Here is a 10421-nt window from a genome sequence, read left to right as displayed (position 1 = left end):
ATAAGTTAGGTAAGAGAAGATAAGGAATTTAAATTAAAAAGTTTTGAAATTTAAATTTTAAAATTGAAAATTAAATTTTGAATTTTAAATTTTAAAATTTGAAATTTGAAATTTGAAATTTGAAATTTAAAATTTGAATTTTAAATTTTGAATTTTGAATTTTGAAAAAGTCAACAATATAAGATAAGGATTTGAAAAAGATTTAAATTTTGAAAAGATTTGATTTTTAAATTTGAAAATTCAATTTTGAATTTTAAATTTTGAAATTTGAAATTTGAATTTTGAATTTTGAAATTTGAAATTTGAATTTTGGAAGTTGAATTTGAAATTTGAATTTGAAATAAGATGAGATAAGATTTTGAAAAATATATGATTTTTGAAAAAGATTTTGAATTTTTGAAATTTTAAAACTAAGATAAGATAAAATAAAAATTTAAAAATAAAAATCTGAATTTTTAGATGAAATTTTCAAAAATTCAATTAAATAGATAGAAAAGATATTTTTGAATTTACTAAGGAAAGAGAAAAACAATAAAATGACACCAAACTTAGAATTTTTAGATCAAAACAAAGAAAACAAATAAGAAATTGAATGTCAAGATGAACACCAAGAACACTTTGAAGATCAAGATGAACACCAAGAACAAATTTTTGGACACTAATAATTCGAAAATGTATAAGATAAACAGCAACAAACACCAAATAGGAAATTTTAAAGATCAAATAAGAAAAATAAACAAGAACAACTTGAAGATCAAGAAAGAACTAAGAACATATAATTTGAAAAATTTAAAGAAAAATAAAATCATGCAATTGACACCAAACTTAAAACATGAAACTAAACTAAAACAGAAAAACTCAATTATTAGTTTATAAAAATTTTTGAAAAAATTTTGAAAAAGAAAATAAGGATTTAAAAAAATTTTTAACCAAAAACAAGAATAGAAGACGCAATTTTAGTGACTCTAAACTAAAAAGATAAATTTTTCCCAATTTAAGCAACAAAATAAACCGTCAGTTGTCCAAACTCGAACAATTCCCCGCAACGGCGCCAAAAACTTGGTGCAGAAAATTGTAAATCACACTTTTCATAACTCCGCACAACTAACCAGCAAGTGCACTGGGTCATCCAAGTAATACCTTACGTGAGTAAGGGTCGATCCCACGGAGATTGTCGGCTTGAAGCAAGCTATGGTTATTTTGTAAATCTTAGTTAGGAGATTAATGATAAGAGTGATTGTATTTATGAAAATTAAATAACATAAAATAAATGGTACTTGTGATTCAGTAATGAGAAACATGCTGATGTTCCGAAGATGCTCTATCATCTGAATCTCTGCTTTCCTACTGTCTTCTTCTCCAACACGCATGGCTTCCTTCTATGGCAGATTGTATGATCCTCTCGGATGAAAACAAATCCGTATGCACTGTCACCGCACGGCTAATCATCTGTCGGTTCCCGCTAGCATCAGAATACGACCATTGTCCTTTTACACACTGTCACTGCGCCCAACATTCGCAGGTTTGAAGCTCGTCACAGTCATCCCCTTGCAGATCCTACTCAGAATACCAAAAACAAGGTTTAGATTTTTCGGATCTCAGGAATTCTGTCAATTGGTTCTAGTCTCTACCACGAAGGTTCTGATCTCACGGATCAGAGACCCAAGAGATACGCACTCAAGCTGTCGCCCAATGACTACGTTGAGCTCAGATAGAACGGGAGTGGTTGTCAGGCACGCGCTCTTAGGTTTGAGAATAATGATGAGTGTCACGAATCATCATCTTCTCCAGATTGAAGTACGAATGAGTATCTTAGAATAGAATCAAGCGTAACTGGATAAAAAACAGTAGTAATTGCATTAATCCATTGAAAAACAGCAGAGCTCCTTACCCCCACCTATGGGATTTAGAGACTCACGCCGTCAGAAATACAATATGAAGTATAAAAATTTCATGAGGTACTAAATGAATCTCTGAAAGTAGTTTTTATTCTAGACTAGTAACCTAGGGTTACAGAAAATGAGTAACTAAGTGCAGATAGTGCAGAAATCCACTTCTGGGGCCCACTTGGTGTGTGCTTGGGCTGAGCATTGAAGCTTTTTCATGCTTAGGCTGTTCCTAGAGTTAAATGCCAGCTTTGGTGCCAGTTTGGGCGTTTAACTCCAATTCTGGTGCCAGTTTGGGAGTTTTATGCCAGAAATTTTAGGTTGACTTGGAACGCTAGTTTGGGCCATCAAATCTCGGGCAAAATATGGACTATTATATATTTCTGGAAAGCCCAGGATGTCTACTTTCCAACGCAATTAAGAACGCACCAATTGGATTCTGTAGCTCCAGAAAATCCACTTCGAGTGAAGGGAGGTCAGAATCCAACAGCATCTGCAGTTCTTTTTCAGCCTCTGAATCAGATTTTTGCTCAGGTCCCTCAATTTCAGCCAGAAAATACCTGAAATCACAGAAAAACACCCAAAATCATAGTAAAGTCTAGAAATGTGATTTTTGAATAAAAACTAATAAAAACATAATAAAAACTAACTAAAACATACTAAAAACTATGTAAAAACAATGCCAAAAAGGGTATAAATTATCCGCTCATCATGCGCCGTTTACCCTCTTATTGTTCTTACCAAAATTCTTTAGTCAAAGAATCCTTTTTGAGAATTTGCTATTGATTGTGTTGCCTTTCCTTGTGAGTTTTGTATTTCTTTGGATCAGTTGAAAGCTTGTTCGATATTGTATGTTTTGTGAATCCTGTTTGAATTCTCATGCTTTATGTTCCTTTCTTAAAATGAGTGGATTTCCTTTTTAGCGCATCTTAATCTTCTTGAATATTCTTGTGAGGTTGTGATTTTAAGTATACTCTCGGAGTTTTGCTTTGAACCATTTTAAAGAAGTTTTGGATTCCTTTTTTAAGAAATTTTCAAATTAATTTTTCTCTTGCTTAAATGTATCCATAGCCATTCTTATACATTGTTTGTTTGATCAATGATTGATGAGCGGATATTTTATACGCTTTTTGACATCATTTTCATATAGTTTTTAGTACATTTTATTTAGTTTTTATTAAGTTTTTATAGGTTTTAGTGTTAAATTCACATTTTTGGATTCTACCATGAGTTTTTGTGTTTTTTTGCAATTTCAGGTATTTCCTAGTTGAAATTGAGGAGCTGGAGCAAAAGTCTGATTCAGAGATAGAGAAAGCACTGCAGATGCTGTCCGGATCTGACCTGCCTATACTTGAAAGAGCTTTTTTAGAGCTATAGAAGTCCAAATGGAGCGCTCTTAATGGCTATGGAAAGTGGACTTCCAGATCTTTCCAGATATATATAATAGTCTATACTTTGCTTCGGATTAGAAGCCCCAAAACTGGCATCCAACGCCAGCTACCTACCCCCTTCCAGGCGTCCAGTGCCCAAAGAGCAGAGACCAATGTACAAACGCCCAAAGAGGACTCCCTAGATGGCGTTCCATTCCCAAGAGACCTCATAGCACATGGATCTCATCAAAGCTCAGCCCAAATACTCACAAAGTGGGCCCGAGAAGTCAATTTTAGCACTAAATAGACTGTTTTACCCTTACTAGTCATCTGTTTAATATTTAAAGTGTATTTTACATGAGCACATGAGAGAACGCATACTTTACAATCTTATTTTCATTTTACATTGTGTTTTTACTTTAATATGAGTTTCTAAACCTCCTAGGTTGAGGGGAAGAGCCCTGCTGAGTCCTATGAATTAATAAAAGTATTACTGTTTCTCTTCGATCCATGTTTAATTAATTCTAAGATGTATATCCGATCTTCATCATGGTGAATAGGATGATCTGACAAATCAAATCTGTTCGTCATATTAAGACGAACGTGCCTGACAAACACTCGCATCTATTTGGGCTCAGAGTGTGTCTTTTATCGAGCAATGATGAGCCAACAGCTATGTTTATACATCTCTCAGACCGCTAATCCATGACTTCGTTGGGGACTTCTCGAGACATCAGTTCAGCCAATTTCTGGGGAGATTAGGGTTTCTGTGGTAGAGGCTAGAACCCAAGGTGTAGCATTCTCTGATTTGGAAGATCTGACCTTGTCTATGGCGTTTTGAGTAGGATCATTACTGAGAATGAATTGTACGAGCTTCACTCTCAATTAGAATGGATCCGCACTAAACATGGGATTCAGATCTGGAGGAGTATTGGCAGCTGCTCAAACCAGTGTCAATCACATATAGCTTTCCTTTGAAAAAATCTATCATAAGCAAAGAGAGTAGTAATACTGGAGTTAATTCAAAAAGACAAAGCAACTCCAATCCTTTACCTTATCCCTATCACTGATTTCCATTTAATTTATAGAGTATATTTATTAATTATATGTCTTCATAGTTTCATGATCATCATAATTCAACAACCTTCTGATCTGCCTGACTAAGACCTGCAAGATAACCATAGCTTGTTTCAAACCACAATCCTCGTAGGATTGACCCTGACTTGCTCAGGTATTACTTGGATGACCCAGTGCACTTGCTGGTATTGCTGTACGAAAGTTTGGGGATTCGTGCGCACCAATGATAGTTATTAATCAATAATTTTTCATGGTGTCTAAATTTTTTTTATCAATATTGTCCTTGTATTTGTTATTTTATAATTTTTAATTTTGAAAATTAAACTATACCTAAAATTTAATATTTTATATTAACATTACTTATTTATTTATTAAAAAAATTAGGCTTATTGAAAAGTTTCAAGTCAGGTCAGAGTTTACAACAAGCCAGATTTAGTACTCATTAAAAAATCTATATTAGACAACATGTGTAACTTAGATCAATATATTTTGTTGCAGGTGATGAGCGGATAATTTATACGCTTTTTGGCATTGTTTTTAAGTAGTTTTTAGTATGATTTAGTTAGTTTTTAGTATATTTTTATTAGTTTTTAATTCAAAATCACATTTCTGGACTTTACTATGAGTTTGTGTATTTTTCTGGCTGAAATTGAGGGACTTGAGCAAAAATCTGATTCAGAGGCTGAAGAATGACTGTAGATGGTGTTGGATTCTGACCTCCCTGCACTCGAAATAGATTTTATAGAGCTACAAAAACCCAATTGGCGCGCTCTCAATTGCGTTAGAAAGTAGACATCCAGGGCTTTCTAGAAATATATAATAGTCTATACTTTACCCGAGTTTTGATGACGCGAACTGGCGTTCAAACGCCAACTACCTACCCTATTCTGGAGTTAAACGCCAGAAATAGGTTGCAAATCAGAGTTAAACGCCAGAAACAGGCTACAACCTGGCGTTTAACTCCAAAAAGAGTCTCTACACATGAATGATCAATGCTCAGCCCAAGCACACACCAAGTGGGCCCGGAAGTAGATTTCTGCATCAATTACTTATCTTATGTAACCCTAGCTTCTAGTTTAGTACAAAAACTACTTTTAGTGATTTATTTCATAAGGGGGAGATCATATTGTACACGTTTAGGAGGCTGGCCATTCGGCCATGCCTGGACCTTGTTCTTATGTATTTTCAACGGTGGAGTTTCTACACCCCATAGATTAAGATGTGGAGCTCTACTGTTCCTCATGAATTAATGCAAAGTACTATTGTTTTTCTATTCAACTCAAGCCTATTTCTTCTCTAAGATATCCATTCGCACACAGGAACATGATGAATGTGATGATTATGTGACACTTATCACCATTCTCACCTATGAACGCGTGCCTGACAACCACTTCCGTTCTACATGCAAACAAGCTTGAATGTGTATCTCTTAGGTTTCTAATCTAAGATTAAAACCTTCGTGGTATAGACTAGAATTATTGGTGGCCATTCTTGAGATCCGGAAAGTCTAAACCTTGTCTGTGGTATTCCAAGTAGGATCTGGGATGGGATGACTGTGACGAGCTTCAAACTCGCGAGTGTTGGGCATAGTGACAGATGCAAAAGGATCAGTGGATCCTATTCCAACATGATCAAGAACCAACAGCTGATTAGCCATGCGGTGACAGTGTATTTGGACCATTTTCACTGAGAGGACGGACGGTATCCATTGACAACGGTGATCCCCCAACATACAGCTTGCCATGGAAAGGAGTATGAATGATTGGATGAAAACAGTAGGAAATCAGAGATTCAGAATGAACAAAGCATCTCCATACGCTTATCTGAAATTCTCACCAATGAATTACATAAGTATCTCTATCCTATTTTATATTTTATTTATATTTTAATTATCAAAATCTCATAACCATTTGAATCCGCCTGACTGAGATTTACAAGGATGACCATAGCTTGCTTCAAGCCGACAATCTCCGTGGGATCGACCCTTACTCACGTAAGGTTTATTACTCGGACGACCCAGTGCACTTGTTGGTTAGTTGCGTGAAGTTGTGAAGAAGAATTGAGATTATGATAGTGCGTACCAAGTTTTTGGCGCCGTTGAGATCACAATTTCGTGCACCAAGTTTTTGGCGCCGTTGCCGGGGATTGTTCGAATTTGGACAACTGACGGTTCATCTTGTTGCTCATATTAGGTAATTTTTTTAATTTTAAGCTTTTTGTTTTTATTATTTTTATTTTAAAAAATTTTCAAAAAAATAAATTATTCTATGGCTTCAGAATTTTTAAGAATGAATTCTAGAGCTTCATGATGATCTGTTGAAGTCTGACTGGCTGTGAAGCCATGTCTAATCTTTTGGACCGAGGTTTCAACTCATCATCACAAGAGCTTTTTGATTCTCATCAATTCAGCTGTTGTATGCCTGATTTGTATGCTAAAGCTTGGCTGGCCATTGGCCATGTCTAGCGTTTTGGACCGAAGCTTTCACTGAAAGCTTGGCTGGCTAGTAAGCCATGTCTAATTCCTAGACCAGAGCTTTAGACTAACATTGCATGATTCCTAGAATTCTTGTTAAAAATTTTTAATTCCTTTATTTTCCTTTTTCAAATTAATTTTTGAAAAATACCAAAAAATTTAATAAAATCATAAAAACCAAAAATTTGATGTTTCTTGTTTGAGTCTTGTGTCAATTTTTAAGTTTGGTGTCAATTGCATCTTTTTAATTTTCTTTAAATTTTCAAAAACTCATGCATGATGTTCTTCATGATCTTCAAGTTGTTCTTGATGATCTTCTTTGTTTGATCTTTGCATCTTCATGTTTTGTGTCTTTTCTTGTTTTTCATATGCATCTTCAATTTGTTAGTGTCTAAACATTGAAAATTTCTAAGTTTGGTGTCTTGCATGTGTTTCTTTTCTTAAAAATTTTCAAAAATAAGTTCTTGGTGTTCATCTTGACATTCAAAGTGTTCTTGATGTTCATCTTGACATTCAAAGTGTTCTTGCATGCATTGTGTGTTTTGATTCATAATTTTCATGTTTTGAGTCTTATTGTGTTTTTCTCTTTCTTCATTAAAAATTCAAAAATAAAAAAATATCTTTCCCTTATTTACAAATAAATTTTGAAAATTTGGTTTGACTTAGTCAAAAATTTTTTAAAATTTAGTTGTTCTTATGAGTCAAGTCAAATTTTCAATTTAAAAATTCTATCTTTTCAAAACTTTTTCAAAAATCAAATCTTTTTCATTTTTCTTTTTATGATTTTTGAAAATTTTAAAAATGATTTTCAAAATCTTTTTCTTAATTTCATTTCATAATTTCAAAATCTTTGCTAACAATTAATGTGATTGATTCAAAAATTTTAAAGTTTGTTACTTGCCTATTAAGAAAGGTTCAATCTTTAAATTTTAGAACCATATCTTTTAGTTTCTTGTTAGTCAAGTAATCAACTTCAATTTTCAAAATCAAATCTTTTTAAATTCCTTTTTCAAATCTTTTTCAAAATAAATTTCAATCATATCTTTTCAAAACTTAATTTCAAAATCTTTTCTAACTTCTCATCTTTTCAAAATTGATTATCAAATCTTTTTCAATTAACTACTTAACTTTTTGTTTAATTTTTAAAAATTCTTATCTTTTTCAAAATTACCTAGCTACTTTTCTCTCTCTTATTTTTGAGAATCATTAACCTCTTTTTCAAAAATTTCTTTTCGTTAACTAATTATTTTAAATTTCAATTTAATTTTATTTTCCTCCTTAATTTTCGAATACTAACTAATATTTAAAATAAAAATAAAAATATTTTTAGTTTATTTTATTTAATTTTCGAATTCTTCCCCCTCTCATCTCTTTCTATTTATTTATTCATCTACTAACACTTCTCTTCTACTCATAATTCAAACCCATCTTCTTCTCTGTGTTCGAATTTTCCTTTTTCTCCTTCTTCTATTCTTCTCTTTTTATACTCACATAAGGAATCTCTATACTGTGACATAGAGGATTCCATATTTTCTTTTCTGTTCTCTTCTTTTTATATGAGCAGGAACAAGGATAAAGACATTCTTATTGAAGCTGATCCTGAACCTGAAAGGACTCTTAAGAGGAAACTAAGAGAAGCTAAAGCACAACACTCTGGAGAGGACTTGACAGAAATTTTCGAAAAAGAAGAAGACATGGCCGAACCAAATAACAATGCCAACAATGCAAGGAAGATGCTTGGTGACTTCATTGCACCCTCTGCTGACTTCTATGGAAGAAGCATCTCACTTCCTGCAATTGGAACAAACAACTTTGAGCTTAAGCCTCAATTAGTTTCTCTAATGCAGCAGAACTGCAAGTTTCATGGACTTCCAATGGAAGATCCTCATAAGTTTTTAGCTGAATTCTTGCAAATCTGTGACACTGTCAAGACCAATGGAGTTGATCCCGAGGTCTACAGGCTTATGCTTTTCCCTTTTGCTGTAAGAGAAAGAGCTAGAACATGGTTGGATTCACAACCCAAGGATAGCCTGAACTCTTGAGATAAGTTGGTTAGTGCTTTCCTGGCCAAATTCTTTCCACCTCAAAAGATGAGCAAGCTTAGAGTGGAAATCCAAACCTTTAGACAGAAGGAAGGAGAATCCCTCTATGAAGCTTGGGAAAGATATAAGCAACTGATCAAAAGGTGTCCTACTGACATGCTTTCAGAATGGAGCATCATATGTATATTCTATGATGGTCTGTCTGAGTTGTCAAAAATGTCATTGGACCATTCTGCAGGAGGATCTCTTCATCTGAAAACCCCTGCAGAAGCTCAGGAACTCATTAAAATGGTTGCAAATAACCAGTTCGTGTACACCTCTGAGAGGAATCCTGTGAACAATGGGATGCCTCAGAAGAAGGGAGTTCTTGGAATTGATACTCTGAATGCCATATTGGCTCAGAACAAAATATTGACTCCGCAAGTCAATATGATTTCTCAGAGTCTAAATGGATTGCAAGCTGCATTCAACAGTACTAAAGAAGCATCTTTTGAAGAAGAATCTTGTGATCCTGAGAACCCTGCAATGGCAGATGTGAATTACATGGGAGAACCCTATGGAAACACCTATAATCCTTCATGGAGAAATCATCCAAATTTCTCATGGAAGGATCAACAGAAGCCTAAACAACGCTTCAATAATAATGGTGGAAGAAATAGGTTTAGCAATAGCAAGCCTTTTCCATCATCTTCTCAGCAACAGATAGAGAATTCTGAACAGAGCCATTCTGGCCTGGCTAACATGGTCTCTGATCTATCCAAAGCCACACTAAGTTTCATGAATAAAACAAGGTCCTCCATTAGAAATTTGGAGGAACAAGTGGGTCAGCTGAGTAAGAAGATTACTGAAACTCCTCCCAGTACTCTCCCAAGCAATACAGAAAAAAACCCCAAGAGAGAGTGTAAGGCCATAACCATGACCAATATGGCCAAACCTGGAGGTAGTTTGGAGGACGTGAATCCCAGTGAAAAAAGCCTCATGGGACGTCCTCTAGACAGAAAGGAGTTTCCCTTTGAGGAACCAAAGGAATCTGAGGCTCATACAGAGACCATAGAGATTCCATTGAACTTCTTTTTGCCATTCATGAGCTCGAATGAATATTCTTCCTCTGAAGAGGATGAAGACATCACTGAAGAGAAAGTAGCTAAATATCTAGGAGCAATCATGAAGCTGAATGCCAAGTTATTTGGTAATGAGACTTGAGAAGATGAACCCCCCTTGTTCACCAATGAACTGAGTGCATTAATGAGGCAGACATTACCTCAGAAGAAACCAGATCCCGAAAAATTCTTCATACCTTGTACCATAGGCACCATAACCTTTGAGAAGGCTCTCTGTGACCTGGGGTCAGGGATAAACCTCATGCCACTCTCTGTAATGGAGAAACTGGGAATCTTTGAGGTACAAGATGCAAGAATCTCACTAGAGATGGCAGATAAATCAATGAAACAGGCTTATGGACTAGTAGAGCACATGCTAGTGAAGGTTGAAGGCCTTTACATCCCTGCTGATTTCATAATCCTAGACACTGGGAAGGATGAGGATGAATCTATCATCCTTTGCAGATCCTTCC

The 10421-nt window shown here is 34.7% G+C and overlaps 1 non-coding gene across 1 annotated transcript; it reads right to left on the bottom strand.

The window, feature by feature from the left end:
- Nucleotides 1-8902: 8902 nt before the first annotated feature.
- LOC112725202 (small nucleolar RNA R71) lies at nucleotides 8903-9010 on the bottom strand. The gene has a single exon (XR_003164325.1). It is a non-coding gene; the product is annotated as a small nucleolar RNA R71 (small nucleolar RNA).
- Between the last annotated feature and the right edge of the window lie 1411 nt (nucleotides 9011-10421).

This window comes from Arachis hypogaea, chromosome 11 (assembly GCF_003086295.3).
Source record: "Arachis hypogaea cultivar Tifrunner chromosome 11, arahy.Tifrunner.gnm2.J5K5, whole genome shotgun sequence".
Lineage (NCBI taxonomy): Eukaryota > Viridiplantae > Streptophyta > Magnoliopsida > Fabales > Fabaceae > Arachis > Arachis hypogaea.
This window is presented reverse-complemented; position numbering and strand designations above follow the sequence as displayed.